The 17660-nt window shown below is 46.0% G+C and overlaps 1 protein-coding gene across 1 annotated transcript in view; it reads right to left on the minus strand.

Annotated features, from left to right (window-relative positions):
* TIAM1 (TIAM Rac1 associated GEF 1) overlaps positions 1-14217 on the minus strand; it is a 252285-nt gene extending 238068 nt beyond the window's left edge. Inside the window, exon 1 of the mRNA XM_084843614.1 lies at positions 14051-14217. The gene's annotated coding sequence lies outside the window, so the exon portion shown is untranslated. The remainder of the gene's footprint in view (positions 1-14050) is intronic.
* Positions 14218-17660: the final 3443 nt, after the last annotated feature.

The raw sequence follows: 17660 nt of genomic DNA on the forward strand, positions 1-17660 counted from the left end.
CAAGGTGGTACACAATGAATCTAAAACAAAACAAAAAAGCATGGGGGTGGGGAACCATTAAAACAATAGCACAATTTAAATGGTTGGGTTAAAAAGAGGTTTAAAGTTTATGGTTTGCACCACAATCCAAAGCAACAGCTTTCACACGCTAAAGGCCAGTTTATATAAGCAGTTATCCTGAAGTAATTGAACTGAAATATTTTATGAAAGGTGTGGGGAGGATAAATAAAGTGCATGTAGTGTGGAATATAACACTTAAAGCAGCAAATTCAAAGCTATATATAAACATCATTTTTACTGGGCTACCGGTAAACATTCTGAAGATATGACAACACAATAGCACACCCTTGACTTGTATAATTTAGATTTTAATGGGGGAAAATGAAGGCACTGAGAACTTATTAATTTTAACATGCCTAATTGTGCACATAAGTGTGCATAGTTCCTAGGGATAGTCACCTCAAACAAAGGCAATTATGCCCTCGGCTTTAGATTTGACTTGATTGTGTTCATCCCAGCTGCCCAATTTAATTTTTATTGTATTAATTAATTATGTTACTAATTCATCTTAAGAAACAATTCATTTCTAAAGATGGTTTTTTCCCATAAAATCTGGCCCCCAGCACTGGGATCTTGTAAACAACAGAAAGGTTTAATAGTGCAATCCTTTACATGGGCACTGAGTAGGGATGGCGGAGAACTCTGCCATGGACCCCAATGAGGCCGGATTCTAAAGAAACCGGCCTCCAGAGTCCGTGGCGGAACGGCAGTACTCACATCCGCCTGGCTCCAGAACCATCCGGAGCCAGATCGTCCTCATGGCAGCTCCGCAGAATCACTGTGAAGTGGAGACGGCTGGTGAGGATTCCAAGGGGAGGGACAGATTGCCTCCCCCAAGGGCGGATTCCCCACCAGAGCAGCAGGTAGGGAATCTGCCCATCCCTAGTACTGAGAAGTAAGCCCCACTGAGTTCAATAGGAATTACTCCCAGGAAAGTGTATTTGGCAGGATGAGGGAACATGCGGTGCTCCAGATGTTGTCAGACTACAGCTCCCATCATCTCTCACCATTTGCTTTGATGGCTAAGGCTGATAGGAGCTGCAGTCCAAATACATCTGGAGAATCACACTTTACCCAACCCTGACGTATAGGAATGCTGCTTAATTCTGATGAGCCACAAGCCTGGAAATCAGAAAAGGGATATGGCTGAAAACCCTAGAATTCACGTAAACAGTAATTATCATCTCAGGAATGTATAAATAATCCTCAACAAGACTGCGATCCTAAACACGTGCATCTAGATGTTCAATTTAAATGGATGCGATTTACTGCCAAGACTGAAATCATACACACTTCAGCTCATAGAATAATAGGGTTGGAAGGGGCCTATCAGACCATCGAGTCCAACCCCCTGCTCAATGCAGGAATCCAAGTCAAGCATCCCTGACAAGTGGCTGTCCAACCTTGTCTTGAATGCCTCCAGTGTGGGAGAGCCCACCACCTCCCTAGGTAATTGGTTCCATTGTCGTATTGCTCTAACAGTCAGGACGTTTTTCCTGATGTTCAGCCGGAATCTGGCTTCCTGTAACTTGAGCCCATTATTCCGTGTCCTGCACTCTGGGATGATCGAGAAGAGATCCCGGCCTTCCTCTCTGTGACAACCTTTCAAGTACTTGAACAGCGCTATCATATCTCCCCTCAGTCTTCTCTTCTCAAGGCTAAACATGCCCAGTTCTTTCTGTCTCTCCTCATAGGGCTTTGTTTCCAGTCCCCTGATCCTCTTCGTTGCCCTCCTCTGAACCCTCTCCAGCTTGTCTGCATCCTTCTTAAAGTGTGGTGCCCAGAACTGGACACAGGACTCCAGATGAGGCCTAACCAGTGCTGAGTAGAGGGGAACTAGTACTTCCCAGAATTTGGAAGCTATACTTCTATTAATGCAGCCCAAAAGAGCATTTGCCTTTTTTGCAGCCACATCACATTGTTGGCTCATATTCAGCTTGTGATCTACAACAACTTCAAGATCCTTCTCACTTGTAGGATTGTTGAGCCAAGTATCCCCCATCTTGTAACTGTACATTTGGTTTCTTTTTCCTAGGTGCAGACCCTGGCATTTATCCCTATTAAATTTCATTCTGTTGAAGAATAGAACTTATTTCTGCATAGACAACATCCATAGGAATCCATTATAAACGTGTTAAGAGTTTGGTCTCCAGGTCCTTGATGCTAAACCGGACTAGGAAATAAGTCCCACAGAACTCACCAAGACTTACTTCTAAGTAATTATGTTTAGGATTGGGCTCCAAGTTCAAATAGTCAGGAAGCATGTGGTAGAGTCCTCTCATGGCACTTTATTCCTTCAAACAGCATTAAGAAAAATTTCCCTGGCATGTCATTCTGAACACTTAAGTTGGTTTTAAGTTGCTGTTGACATCTCAGAACTATTACTGGCCACAAAACACATTTTACAGTGCATTCCTATAAATGTCTACTCAAAAGTAAGCTCCATTACGTTCAATGGAACTCACTCCCAGGTAAATGTGTGCAAGATTGTTATTATATGAGCCTTTGCAGTTCCCTGAAGATGCATTTGTGGGAGCAGGTTCTTGCCAGAATCTCAACTTTTTTAGTAACAACAAAAGCTAGATTTCTAGCGATTATGATTGTCAATATCAACTTGAATATGTGAAGATTAAAAATTAATGTGGCCTCCAACAAACAAGTCGAATACATCTTTTATTGCAGGGGTAGGCAAACTGGTGCTCTCCAGATACTGTAGATATCAACTCTCCTAAGCCCTAGACAGCATGGACAATTGTCAGCAATTATGAGAATTGTAGCCCAACACATCTGGTTGGTACCAGTTGCCTACCTCAAACTCAGGGCATTAAGATACTTTATTAAAGTGAAAAATGTATCTTCCAAAGCAGTAGCAAACTGGGTATATTTCATCAGGAAGAGGACAGTCCTTTATTTAATAGTGACTAAGATCGTATCGATACTGCAGAGCGCCACCACACATTGTTTGTGGGCATTATTGAAAACACACACAATCATTATAATAAAGACCTCAGAGGAGAACAGACACTTGATATATAAGTAGTGATTTTCCAGTCCCTGCACCTTTCAGCTGTTCCAAGAGTAGGAGGGAATACAAAAGGCGGCATAAAGCTCTTAGTAGGATGAGGAGACTAAGAAAACTGGGAAATGAGAGAGGAGAGAAGAGCTGAGAGGAGAGTAGGAGGAATGAAAGCAAGATGTGGGCAGGGAGGAGGAGTTGACGTGATAAAGCATGAAAAGCTAAACCATTTAAAAAGGGAAAATGTTGCATACATCCAAAGAGGCTTCAGTAACAGTTGCTATGGAAACCATAACTCTGAATCCTGCAGCTAAAGTTTAGTAGTTCTACTGGGTGATGTATGCTCATCTGTATCCTCTTGAGTCATGCAATTCTACAGAGATGAGTAGCATCCCTGAAGGCCTTTATCTGCAGCAGTATCTTTTAACTAAGGCACCAAGCCATGCTTTTATTGCTGTATAACTAGCAATAATGTATGACTAGATCAGTCTTCCCTTCCAGATGTGTTGGACTACATCTGGAGGGCACCAGGCTGGGGAAGGCTGACCTAGTCTTCTTAACACTAAGCCATGTAACCCAGATTATTTTTAAATATATAATTTAGTTTTAAAGAGCCTTTGCAAAATTAGACTCCAACCAAAGAGATGGGGGGGCATTTTAAATTTCAGTAGAGAAGAGCAAAGAGTTAGGGGACAGGGGAAGATTCTTAGGAAGGCAAAGGCCAGAACTTAGAAACGTTCACAATATATGAGTTTAGAAGTAGAGTATTTGTCATGATTTACTTTGTCATGATTTACTTTTTCATACCGTGTAAGAACTCTACTAATGTTATCAACGCAAGTCGAACAGTTACTCTCCACAGTTTTCCCTCTCTTTCTCTCTTCTTAAGCCAAGAAATTTATGGTTTTGGTATGCATATCTAGCACACAAGCCTTTTAAAACTGTTTGTAACCACTATCTCTCATTCTGAAAACCATGAGTCCACAACCAAGAGTCGACAAACAGTCTGTCAATGGCAAGCACATCTTTTATTATGGATAGTGCCTCTGTGGACCCCCGCCTGCCCCGGTCCAGGCAGAGGGGAGCAGAGGTTCATTTCTGATCTCTCACTGTGCTTCAGCAGTACTCAGAAGCAGCAATTATGCAGTGTTGTTCAGTCGTTCAGTCATGTCTGACTCTTCGTGACCCCATGGACCATAGCACGCCAGGCCTTCCTGTCCTGCGCTCTCTCCCAGAGCGTGCTCAAGTCCATATTCATTGCATCAGTCATGCTATCTAGCCATCTCATCCTCTGCTGTCCCCTTCTCCTTTTGCCCTCAGTCTTTCCCAGCATCAGGGTCTTTTCCAGAGAGTTTTCTCTTCGCATTAGGTGGCCAATATATTTGAGCTTCAGCTTCAGATCTGTCCTTCCAATGAGCAGTCAGGGTTGATTTCCTTTAGGATGGACTGATTTGACCTCCTTGCAGTCCAGGGGACTCGTAAGAGTCTTCTCCAGCACCACAGTTCGAAAGCATCAATTCTTCGGCGCTCAGCCTTCCTTATAGTCCAGCTCTCACAGCCATACGTTACTACTGGGAAAACCATAGCTTTGATTAGACGGACCTTTGTTGGCAAGGTGATGTCTCTGCTTCTTACTATGCTGTCTAGGTTGGCCATAGCTTTCCTCCCAAGGAGCAAGCGTCTTTTAATTTCATGGCTACAGTCACCGTCTGCAGTGATCTTGGAGCCCAAGAAAATAAAATCTGTCACTGCTTCCATTTCTTCCCCTTCCATATGCCAGGAAGTGATGGGGCCAGATGCCATGATCTTCGTTTTTTTAATGTTGCGTTTCAAACCAGCTTTTGCCCTCTCCTCTTTCACCCTCAACAAGAGGCTCTTTAGATCCTCTTCGCTTTCTGCCATTAGGGTGGTATCATCTGCGTATCTGAGGTTGTTGATAATTCTCCCGGCAATCTGAATTCCGACCTGTGATTCATCCAACCCGGCGTTTCTCATGATGTACTCTGCATATAAGTTAAATAAGCAGGGCAACAATATGCAGCCTTGTCGTACTCCTTTCCCAATTTTGAACCACTCGGTTGTTCCATGTCTGGTTCTTACTGTTGCTTCTTGACCCTCGTACAGGTTTCTCTGGTGGTGAAAAGAAAATCCAATGCTGTAAAGAACAATATTGTTTAGGAACCTGGAATGTAAGATCAATGAATCAAGGTAAGCTGGAGGTGGTCAAACATGAGATGGCAAGACTGAACATCAACATCTTGGGAATCAGCAAACTAAAATGGACAAGCATGGGCGAATTTAACTCAGGTGACCATCATATCTACTACTGTGGGCAAGAATCCCTTAGAAGAAATGGAGTAGCACTCATAGTCAACAAAAGGGTGGGAAAAGCAGTACTGGGGTACAACCTTAAAAACGATAGAATGATCTCCGTACGAATCCAAGGCAAACCACTCAACATCACAGTAATTCAAGTCTATGCCCCAACCACTGAGGCCGAAGAAGCTGAGGTTGATCGGTTCTATGAAGACCTACAACACCTTCTAGAACTAACACTAAAAAAAGATGTCCTCTTCATCATAGGGGATTGGAATGCTAAAGTAGGAAGTCAAGAAATCACCAGGATAAAAGGAAGTATGGCCTTGGTGTACAACATGAAGCAGGACAAAGGCTAATCGAGTTTTGCCAAGAGAACACGCTGATCACTCTTTTCCAACAGCACAAGAGGCGACTCTACACATGGACATCACCAGATGGTCAGTATCGAAATCAGATTGATTATGTCCTTTGCAGCCAAAGATGGAGAAGCTCTATACTGTCAGTAAAAAAGAAGACCTGGAGCTGACTGTGGCTCAGATCATGAGATTCTTGTTGCAAAATTTCAACTTAAATTGAAGAACGTAGGGAAAACCACTAAACCATTCAGGTATGACCTCAATCATATCCCTTATGAATATACAGTGGAGGTGAGGAATAGATTTCAGGGATTAGACCTGATAGACAGAGTGCCTGAGGAACTATGGACGGAGGTCCGTAACATTGTTCAGGAGGCAGCAACTAAATCCATCCCAAAGAAAAAGAAATGCAAGAAAGCAAAGTGGCTGTCTGATGAGGCTTTACAAGTAGCTGAGGAGAGAAGGGAAGCAAAAAGCAAGGGAGAAAGGGGAAGATATACCCAACTGAATGCAGAGTTCCAGAGAATAGCAAGGAGAGACAAGAAGGCCTTCTTAAATTATGCAGTGACCAGCCCACAATCATCCACTTGTGCTGAGCTTCTCGGGAGACCTCTGACCTACAGTGCAGGTGCAGGGATGAGTCTCTTGTGCAGGAGAAGGGTAGGGGCTCAGCCCCGCAGTTGCACCAAGCCTTACAGGCGCTCTGAAGCAGCAAGACCCAAGTCAAAGACAAACTCCTGTCCCTCCAACAAGTTGAGAGAGGAGCAGAGTCAAGGGCAACCATGAATTTTGCCTGGCCATCAAAGTCAGCAAGAATATGTTGAGACCTTGTACGTTAGCAAGAAATACAGGCACTCTTGTGCTGTTGGGACCTCCCCACACACTCATAATATTGGAACAGCCTCCCAGCTATCACCACCTTGTGACACTCATTTTGCCTACTTTTCATTTCTCACAGCGGGCCCATTCAAACAAATGGCAGCACACCTCAAATTCCAGATTACTGATTCAGAACAGGCCATGTGAGTGTCACAGCCACAGATCACTACTGGATACACCAACACATATCTACTCTTGCAAGGTAAGCAACGACATTCTAAACCACCATCTGGCTACATAAAGAAGCCCTCATGTTCACCATAAGCAATCTGCACTCTAGGCCCAAACGTAGCCCACTACACTCTCAGTGATCACACGACTTGAACCTGGAGTAGCAAGGCTGGTGGGTGGGGTGGTGGTGCATGTCTGATTTCTAGGCACCAACATAATGGAGGGGTTCAGGATATGTCCAGCCTCAAATTAAAGTGGAGAAAACGCATTCCTTATGGAGCAGGTCATATCCTTACTTCTGAATGTATTTAATCAGTACTACTTCCCAATCAGTACTCTTAGGAAGAAAAATTGTTCATGAAATGGAATAAATCAGAGAGATTATTTTCCCAGGCATGGTTATACCACAGTTACCCCCATGGATTCGAAATTACATTGATAGATCTGCATGAGACTGGTGGATGGATAATCTCAACTTGGAACCGACAAAGTATTTAGATACTGTTGATCTCCATCATTTTGATTCTATTTAGGGCAAAATATTTTTTTCCTGAAAGTTCAATCATATCCCTAAAACAATAATCTGGTGCACATTTCTTTGTAATTAAGCCCCACTGAAATGAGTGGGGCTTTCTCCCAAGTAAACGCAGACAGGATCAAGCTAAACAAATGGTTTGCTATGCAAATGGTTTGCAGGAACCCATTTACCCATGATTAGAAAACCACATTCAACATTTCAAAGAGGCAAATTTATTATCAAACAAAATGCACTGCCAGCCAATATCTTACTGCACCAGGACCTGACACCATCAACTTGCACTAGAGCCTTGCCCAACCTTACCCCCAGACCATGCTGGCTGGGGTTGATGGGAGTTGTAAACCAAAACATCTGGTGGGGGCCAGGGTGAGCAAGGCTACAGTACTATTTTACAAGTAGATTATTTCTGTTTAAGGTACAAGCATTCTTTTGGTGATGAATGAGGAAAAACTGAGGGAAAGCATTTAAACTGCTCTTTTAACAGTGTTCAGAGTCTGTAACAAGCATCATATATTGTAATAAAACTAAGGCTACAGTCTGATGCACACTTAGCCTCTAAGCACAGTGAGATTTACTCCCAGGTTTCTTCTGAGTAAGCATGCATAGGGTCGCATTGCAAGATCACTGGCAGAAACTACACAGCCCTAATCCTAAAGCTCTCATCCTAATCTTCCTCCTCTTCTGCTGTCTTTTGAGTTTCTACAGCCTTAGCCAGATTAGAGAGAAAACTGTTTCAAGCCCGCACATGAAGTATTTGTGTGCAAAAGAAATTCCTTGTATTCTCTCCCCCACTACCAAGGTTAGGGCCCCACTGTACAAACTCTTTAACCCTTAATGCACTTTTAACTCCTGTTCTGCTAAAAGAGAGAGCTGAAATGAGAAGACAACATCCCCATACATCTCCGGAACATAAACAGAGCTGCACTGTTTTCTCTGTCCAAATGAGAAAAGTTGCTGATATGCATTAAAGAGACTGAAATCAAAATAACCCCTGGTGTAAATAGGTCTATAGAAAGAAATATGGCTTCTTTTCTAACAAAGCAATCCTACCCCCCAGACTCCGTTTCTTGGAAGGGGTTAAGATGAGGCGGAGGTACCCCTCTGCCAGTCTCCACTAGCTCAAAGGAGCTCTGCCAGAATGGGGGCTCTGCTGCCATGGATGTGCCTGCAGAGTGCTCTGTGGGCAGAAAGCTACTCCCAGTGGTGTTCCCAGTGGAGATAGCAAGAGTAAAGTTCCCCCCCAAATTATGAGCGGCCACAGGAGTCAGCTTTGAATCTGCTGGATCTCAAGTCACTCCAATTTGGGCCCCTCAGCTATGCCAGCCTAGAGCTGGCATATGGAACCTAATACACTTCTTCCCTACCATGGTGGCCATTTTGTGATGGCGCCTGTGACGCTTTCTCAAAATCACAGCAGGGAGGAGGGTAAAATTTAAAAACATGACAGGTTTAAAATCGCAAAATCACCCACCCTGGCTGGCACAAGGTGGCAGAGCTTGGGATGAGGCAGCTCATCCACCACATTGCTCCATCCCAATCCCAACTAAGTTGAACCATAAAAGAGGAAAATCCATCTTGAGGGGGAAGCATTGAGGGAGGCACTCCTTCCTCAATAACCCCTAGAAAAGAACCAAATGTTGTTTACCTTTGCTCAGAGGAATACAGCCATGAGAAAGAGATAGATTCTTCTCTTGTATAACAAGGCCAAGAGGAGATGAGAGGGGAAGCGGGGCTATTCTACCAGCCCTGCTGAAAGACTGCACATTTTTTCCTCTTCCCTCCAATCCCTCTTTCCTTATGTGACTTGTCTTTTTAGATTACTTGCCTGTAGGCAGAGAGTGTCTTGTTTTACTGACTTCATGTAAGCCACTCCAGAAGCCTCTTTGGTGGAGGAGCAGGATAAAAAATACTTTAAATAAACAAAACAGATGAGATGGAGTGAAGCAGCAGGAGAACGTGCTCAAAATGATCAACAAAAATGCAAGCACATCCAAACATCTTGATTGATCTGGCTACTATGCCTCAGCATCAGAGTGAGTTTTACATGATTACCATCTAGGAGAAGCATGCTACCCAGACGGATTTGTGCAGCGATCTTCCCCAAGTTGGGAGATCTACAGGGGCCGGTTTTGCCCAAGCTGGGATTCTTAAGGTGAATATGATAGCAAGCGTCATTTACCCTTCATGAATCACTTATGTTCATGCCAAACAGGCTTCTGCCGTTTTTTAAAAAACAGAGGAAGAAGCGACCTAATCAGAGACTAGGAAATAGTACGCACAAGCGAACTTTAAAGCAGTACCTGAACCCTCTGGCAAAGCACCTAAGTGCTTGTCTTTCTTGGATAACTTATGTACATAAAAACTAAGTACCTGTTTGTCAGCTAGGTCAGATGTCATAATGGCCATGTGTCATCGTTTTTCACTACACGGTCATACATAGAAACTCTAGCATCTTGCAACTTCTGTGAGTTTATCCCCAGATAAGTTAACAGAAGTGGTTTTACTCTTCTGTGATCTCCATACATGCCTTTAATGTATTAATAGCAAGAACTCCAAATCAGTGGTAAAAAGAGTAAGTCCATGCTTTTTTAAAAGCTAGAATAAGCTGCGATCCAGAATTCTATGTCCCCACTTTGCTGTTAGACACAGAGGGGTTCCACTCCCTGGCCCCAGACTTTAGAAAGTCTCTTCCTAGAGCGCTAGGCCAAAAGCAATTTGAGTGTTTCAGGCTTGAAGCCTAATCCTACATATATCAAAAGCACCTCACATTGTTTTCAGAAGAAGGAAAGAATGGGCTTGTGCCAGTAAGTTTTCAATTCCCTTACTACTTAAGTGATCACAGATAGTCCCTCTCTATCACGGGGTGTCGTTTTTTTGAGGGGGGTGCTGTTAGAAGCTGAACTTCCATTTTAAAAATTAAGGTCAATTCACCCATAGGCCTAGTTAATATTAACCCATACTTTGGGTTGTTAAATTCTGGGTTGTCATGGAGGGCCAGTTCACCCAACAACAGGCCATGGGTTATTTGAAGATTATTAAGCAACCCACAGATCCAGGTTAATCCATAGTTCCAGGTTCGCATGTACCAACAAACCATGATTCAACTAACCATGGTTTAAACCATAGTCAATTAAACCATGGCTTTTGTCATTACATGAGAACACGGTCAAAGCCTGGTAGGGCAACAACCCACAGGTTAAATAAACCATGGCTTAACATTATGGCCATGATGTCTCAATACTCAACTGGCTCACAGTTGAAGATGGGAACTATTGTCATTCAAAAGTATTTGATGCAATGTTAGAGGTAGGCTGAATTTTTTCACTGTAGTGATTTATTTATTTATATTATTACGTTTCTTAATCGCCCATCTGGCTGGTCACCCGGCCACTCTGGGCGATGTACAATAATACGAACAGTTTAAAAACAATAAAATTACACATTAAAACATCATTTTCTAAAATTTCCTTGCCCACCCCAAATGCCTGCCTGAACAACCACATTGTTAACGTGTAGCGGAAGCTCATTAACGAGGGGGCATGGTGGAGTTCCCTAGGGAGGGAGTTCCACAGAGTGGGGGCCACCACAAAGAAGGCCCTCTCCCTCGTCCTCACCAGCCTAGCTGTCCTGGCTGATGGGACAGAGAGAAGGCCATCCAAGGCTGATCTTGTTGAGCGGCCTGTCTGGTGTCGCTGGAGGAGCTCCTTAAGATAGGCTGGGCCAGAACCATATAGGGTTTTAAAGGTCAAAACCACCACCCTGAATTTGCCATGGAAAACAACAGGTAACCAGTGCAACTCCTTCAGCACTGGAGTGATGTGATCACGCCAGCAGTTGCCTTTAATCAGGCAAGCCGCTACATTCTGTACCAGCTGAGCTTCTGAACCATCTTCAAGGGTAACCCCACGTAGAGCACATTACAGTAGTCTAGATGAGAGGAGACCAGGGCATGTACTACCAATGGGAGCAGATGGTCGGGAAGGTAGGGGCGCAGCCACTGTACCAGATGGAGTTGGTATAGTGCTGTCCGGCTCACAGCTGACACCTGAGCCTCCATGGACAGCTGGGAGTCTAAAATGACCCCCAGGCTTTCAAGGGTAGCCATACCCCATTCAACACCAGGTCAACATCCCCCAACCTCCTCTTGTCTCCCACCAAAAGTACCTCAGTCTTGTTATAGAGTAGCATTTACCCGCTTCCCATTCTGAGTATACTACCCTCTAGCATTCAGGTGAACAAGAACACACTCATCTGTGCTATCCTTCACCACAATACAAGGCGAAGGGGAGCAGAGAAGAAATCTGCTTGGTGCGTTGCATACATCTATTTACATGCTATATCGTAGGCAAAGCCACCAGATAAAGAAACACTAGAATTCCATTCCTATATCTGAACAGTGGATTGAGGTCTAAAAGGTTAGTCTCCAACAATACTCTGTAAGGCCAGATTTATAGGGATATTATTATTTATTATTATTATTGCATTTATATCTTGCCTTTTTTCCTCTTGCAAGGCACCCAATCCTCACAACAACAACCCTGTGAGGTGGGTTGGGCTGAGAGTGTGTGACTGGCACAAAGTCACCCAGTGAGCTTCCATGGCCAAGTGGGGACTAGAACCCGGATCTCCCGGCTCCCAGTCCAACACTCTTGCCACTACACCACGCTGGCTCTATATTCTATATAGATATAGAAGGGGTCTGCTGATGATATACTGTAAGAATTTGCAGGACTGGACCATATTGTGTGCGTATCTGCATGTCTCTTTGAAACTCAATACGCTGAATGGGCCTGTACACTTTAACTTACAATAACATTGCTGCAAACACATTTCAGCCACCTCCCTGAAGCTTGTTTTTTTTAAAAAATATATATATATATAGCCATTTTTTTTAAAACCAGCATGCATATGCACTACACCATCTGCAACTAATATGTTCCTTAAAACAGAGCAAACTGCATTCTTGGGGCAGAATGTCCAGTGCAGAACGTGGCATGCAGCGGTTACAAAATGTAGTTCCGTAACCTGTAATAGAGCTGTGTTACATTCTGAAACTGCAGACCTACTAATACCTCTGTACAGGTCACTGAAAATCATGCTACAGTTTAACATCTATCAAGTCATTTGGAATTTGTAAAAGCATGCCTTAGTAGTTTTGAACATTTTGCAGTGAGAAGTGTTGTTCCAAGCAAGTAAGAGACAAATTATGTTAATTTTTAAATCCCATTACTTTCCATGGTATTCATCTACAGCTGTCTTTTAGAATGCATTCATTGATACGGTGTAAAGGAACTGAGAAAGGTTATCTCCACAGCATTTTTAAAAATCTCAGTAAAACTAATTTTCCATGTTAAGAAGATTCAGTTGTCACAACGAACACCTTGCAAGTTTTATAGGACATGCCACATGATCCTAGGTATGTTTACACTGAAGTAGTGGCCAGTGAATTAAATGGGGTTTACTCTAAGGTAGGGATTGCAGCCCAAGAAGTGAGAACTTCCTAAACCAGTGGTGGCTCAACGACCAGCTGTACTTGTGACCAAAAATGAGATGCGATTCATGTAGCAAAATGAATTATACAGAACATCCCCAGGAGTCCCTGTGTTGTCTAATCAAGCCATCAGACCTCATCACATGCATATTTACATTTTTTATCATCGTCCGGGAAGCAACCTCTGGGAATTACCACTGTAAACATGAATCTTACCAACTTGCCACCTACATCCCCTGGAGAGGTTCTGGATCTAAACACTACCCACCAATTGTGGCGAAGGATGCAGTCTATAAACAAAAGCCCCCCCCCCCCTTCTTAAACGGGACAGGACATCGCAGGCAGCACTACGAGGCAGGCTTGCGAGGTGTGGCCAAACCGAGGATGAAATCCTCCGGGCGCATCCTAACGCAAAACGCGGAGAGCACAGCACGCAAGCACATCACGGAATCCATCACACAGGATGAAAACACGCATTCCACGTTTATCGGTTTTGATCTCAGAGCGTTTGCGACGCTTTTGAGACGTTGGGGAAGGGACTGGGGGGGGCTTACAAAAGGATTCCCATCTGTGCCATTATTGCACATCTCAGGGAACGATTTTCTCTCTCCTTCCTATTGTGCAAAAAAAAAAAAAAAAATCTCGAAGGCAGCCGTACACACCGGCCACATCGTGCCTCCAGACCGCAGCCTGAGGCTATCCCAAAACTTGATCCTGCTTCCTAATCCCTGGCCGGCGAGGATGTAACATCAGCACAGAGGATTACACTAAAGCAGAGAGCGAGACGCCCCCTCCCGCGGGGCTAAACAACAGCGCGTCGCTCCTCGGGCTGGATCCAGCTCGGAGGAGAACGAGCTTCCCCGGCGGCATCTCTCCCGATCTCTCTGCCGCATGCACACGCACCGGGTCGCTCGGCCTGCTCTCCCTTTTTCACCCTTCCTGACCCCCCACCATCACCCCACACACGCGCGCACCTCCTGTTCCGACCGCCAGCCGGGCGCTGTGCGCGAGAAACGCGCGCCACACGCGGCGCGGGGCCAGCCTCGCTCCTACCCGCGCCAGGGCGCGGGGGAGAGAGGAGAGGGGGGCCTGGATGTCGGGGGGGAGGAGGAACAAGCGGGGCGCTCTCGCCCTCTGCACCCCGCTCCGCTCCGGAGCATCCGCTCGCTCATTCATTCATTCATTCGTTCGTTCCGCCACCCCAAAACGGACGGACCTACCTGGCTCTGCTTTCAGCAGGGCGCCGCAGCCCGCCGCGGCGCTGGAGGGGAGGCCAGGGGCGCGCGCCCGGGAAGGGCAGGCACAGGGCGGCCCCTTCCCAGCTGCAGCGCCGCCGCGCTCACGACGACCCCGTCCTGCCAAGAGCGGCTGCTGCCATATTGCTACTGCAAGCGCGGCGCGGGGCGGGGCCCGCCGGCACCTTGGGAACGCAGCCCCATTGGCCGCGCGCCCCGCCACTCTCAGCGACGCGGGCCAATGGGCCGGGCCGGCGGCGAACAGCGGGGCGTTTGGAGCGCGGCTGCGGCGTGACAATAGCGGCCGCGCACGCGGGGAGCCGCGGGGAGGCTCCGGCACGGCCGCTCGCCGACGGCAGGGGGCTCGCTGAGGAGGGGCCGGAGTCCTCTGCCTCGGCGTCCCCGGGGGGAGAAGCGGCGCTGCCTGTAACAAAAGCGGCGCTCCCGGGCCCGTGAGGCGGCCCAGTTGCGCTGCCAATCCGACGCCGGACCGGCCAATCAGGGTGAAGACCTGGGATTAAATTAACGCGCGCCGAGGCGAATTGCTGTGCGATTGGTCGTTTACTGGGGGAGGGGGAGAAAGAAGGGCGTTTGTCCCACCTTCTTGAGCGGAGGTGGGAGCTGCAGATACGCAACATATGTAGCACGTGGACTGGTCGAGAAGGCGGCGGGTGGAGTTCAACTGGTAGTGTAACAAACCAGGGAGTTGCACCGAGCTCTTGTTCAAGAAGAAAGGATTTCGGATACAACTTGAAAACTAAGCAGTAGCTAGTGGCCAATCCTATGCGTGTTTAGACGGCGGGGGGGGGGGGAGCCCTGGGAGTTAGTTTTAGACTTCTTTCTGTCTAAGCGTTCTGTCTAAGCATTAAATAAGGATGGGCCCTTTGTTATTAAATAAGTGGGAGTCCGGAACGCTTGGTAATCTATTGCAGGTCACTGAGGGTTGTGTCCAGCAGGTTGTAACTAAAGTGGGTGGCTGAGCGCCGAAGAATTGATGCTTTCGAACTGTGGTGCTGGAGAAGACTCTTACGAGTCCCCTGGACTGCAAGGAGGTCAAATCAGTCCATCCTAAAGGAAATCAACCCTGAGTGCTCATTGGAAGGACAGATACTGAAGCTCAAATATTTTGGCCACTGAATGCGAAGAGAAAACTCTCTGGAAAAGACCCTGATGCTGGGAAAGACTGAAGGCAAAAGGAGAAGGGGACGGCAGAGGATGAGATGGCTAGATAGCATCACCGATGCAATGAATATGAACTTGAGCACGCTCTGGGAGAGAGCGCAGGACAGGAAGGCCTGGCGTGCTATGGTCCATGGGGTCACGAAGAGTCGGACACGACTGAACAACAACAACAATGTCATTTCAGTGGGTCTGTCCTAAATAGGACTAACATTGGATACAACCCTTAGAGATCTCTACCAGTAGACTTTTTCTCTCTAAACACTCATAGGATTGAGCCCTTAGGGAGCAGTCCTATGGCCACTAGTAAGCGGCTAGACAGCCATAGAATATCTGGCCTTCCAGGAACCAGCCTTGGAGCCCACACCCCGAGGTCAGTTCTTGGAGAACTGAGCGTGGAGCAGCCAAAATGGGATGTTCCTGGAGGGCGGTCCAGAGCAGGGAGGGTGGAAATGTCTGTACAACACATCCAATGGGTCGTATGGCAGCCTTCTCCCCCACTCAGCTCTCCTGTGGCTTGACAGCCACAATTAGCTGTCTAGCCGAAAATGTAAGGCAGGAGAAGCGTGGAAGGAACAATCCCCTCTCTGCTTCTCTTGCCCTGCATTGGATAGGCAGTCCCCTCCGAGTTCAGAGGCGGCTGCCTATCAGCATAGGATTTTGCCCTTAGGTGCTGTATCAACCAGTTTGGCATTCACTTTCCTCTGAGGGGAAACAAACATTACAAGCAACCATTCTTTTAAACTAACACCTTGCTGCCTTTCCCAACCTGGTGCCCTCCAGATGTGTTGGACTACTACAACTCCCATAATCCCCAGACACCACGGCCATGAAAGTTCATGCTATAAGAACTTACAACATTACTCTCCTCCTGCAGGGGTGGGAGACCTATTTGGATGGTCCACCCCAGAAGACTGATGGAATCCATTGGATTTCTCTCAGGGATTTTTCAGCGGAGAGAGTTAGTGATCCAGTTGGGGCCCTAGTCTCACTGTGGAACAGCGAGATGCAGAGGGCTATCGACTTGATTGTACCTGAGTGCCCTCTCTGGCACTGTGGAACCCATTCTGCTCCCTGGTATATTAGGGAGCTGTGGTCAGTGAAACAGGCTGAGCATCAGCTAGAGCACAAATGGCGCAAGACTCAAAGTGAAGATGACCAAGCATGCTCTAGAGCGCATAATCGTGACTATTGTGTGGCAGCGTGGGCAGCAACGAAGGCTTATTCTGCTGCCTCCGTTGCATCCTCAAGTAGCCATCCATCAGTGCTCTTCTGGGTGGTCTGAGGGCTGTACACCTTCCTCAGGAAATGGGGTCCTGGCCTCGTCGAGGACCTGCTGTGACCTCTTTGCATCGTACTTTGAGGACAAAATTGCTTGTCTCTGCAGCGAACTTGACGCTGTTGTTAATGCAGTTCCAGTCAAGATGCCACCATCTGCCTGATTTTGTGGGATCAGTTCCAGTTGTTGCAGCCTGATGATGTGGACAAGGTGCTTGCAGAGCATGTGCCCTCTCAATCCCTGCCCCTCCTGGCTAATAAAAGCTCCTAAATTTGACCTTATTGGAATTTGTCTTTGTTTTAAGTGTTTTAACCCGTGTTTTATTCTTGTATCTTTGTTGTTCACCACTCCAAAATCTTCTGATGTGGAGCAGTATATAAATATTGCAAAATAAACAAATAAATAAATATAAGAACTGAGTTACAGTACAATCCTACTTAGCTCAGAAGTAAGTCTCACTGTGTACAAATGGATGTACCCCTACATGTGTGCAATAGGACTGTGGCTTTAAGGTTGTATCCAGATTTAGGTGCTCTCAGAATAGACCTATAGAAATTGCTGATGGGACATAGTCATGATTAATTTGTTCCACTGATTTCAATGGGTACCCTAATCATGACTAAGTACCCATAACATTTAAGACTCTCTGTTGTTTTTGCTGCAACCGACTAAAAGGGCTATGTCTCCACATATTCTTGGAAGTACTTCATTTTAGACGGTGTTTATTTTCAGGGTTCTATAAAGATGTCTGCACTCCCTTGAAACTGAATGTAAGGGCCAAACTATATGTTGCATGCAACAAAACCCTGATGGTCCATTTCCTTAACCTTTAACAACTTTCAGAGGATTTAGTTGGAGGGTGGGGTGCTTAATCTTTCTCCTTCCTGCTCCTTTCTTGCTGCAACTGCCCCTTCCCCAGGGGTGCCTGTTTAAGTGAGTAAACATGCATTTGGAACTTGCAGGGAAGGACAGCAGCTTGAGGAATGGGAGGAAAGCGACAGGGAACGGGTTAAGCATCTCCTCCCCTTGTTGCTTCTGCATTCCCAACTGTCCCCTCCCAAAGGACTTTTTACCAGGAAGAAGGAGACTTCAAGGGATTGTTGCATATGTAACTTGTCCTTCTGCCTCAGGCCATTT

The sequence above is a fragment of the Heloderma suspectum genome, chromosome 3, assembly GCF_057233095.1.
Source record: "Heloderma suspectum isolate Gila_16-S chromosome 3, 16-S_ref, whole genome shotgun sequence".
NCBI classification, from domain to species: Eukaryota; Metazoa; Chordata; class Lepidosauria; order Squamata; family Helodermatidae; genus Heloderma; species Heloderma suspectum.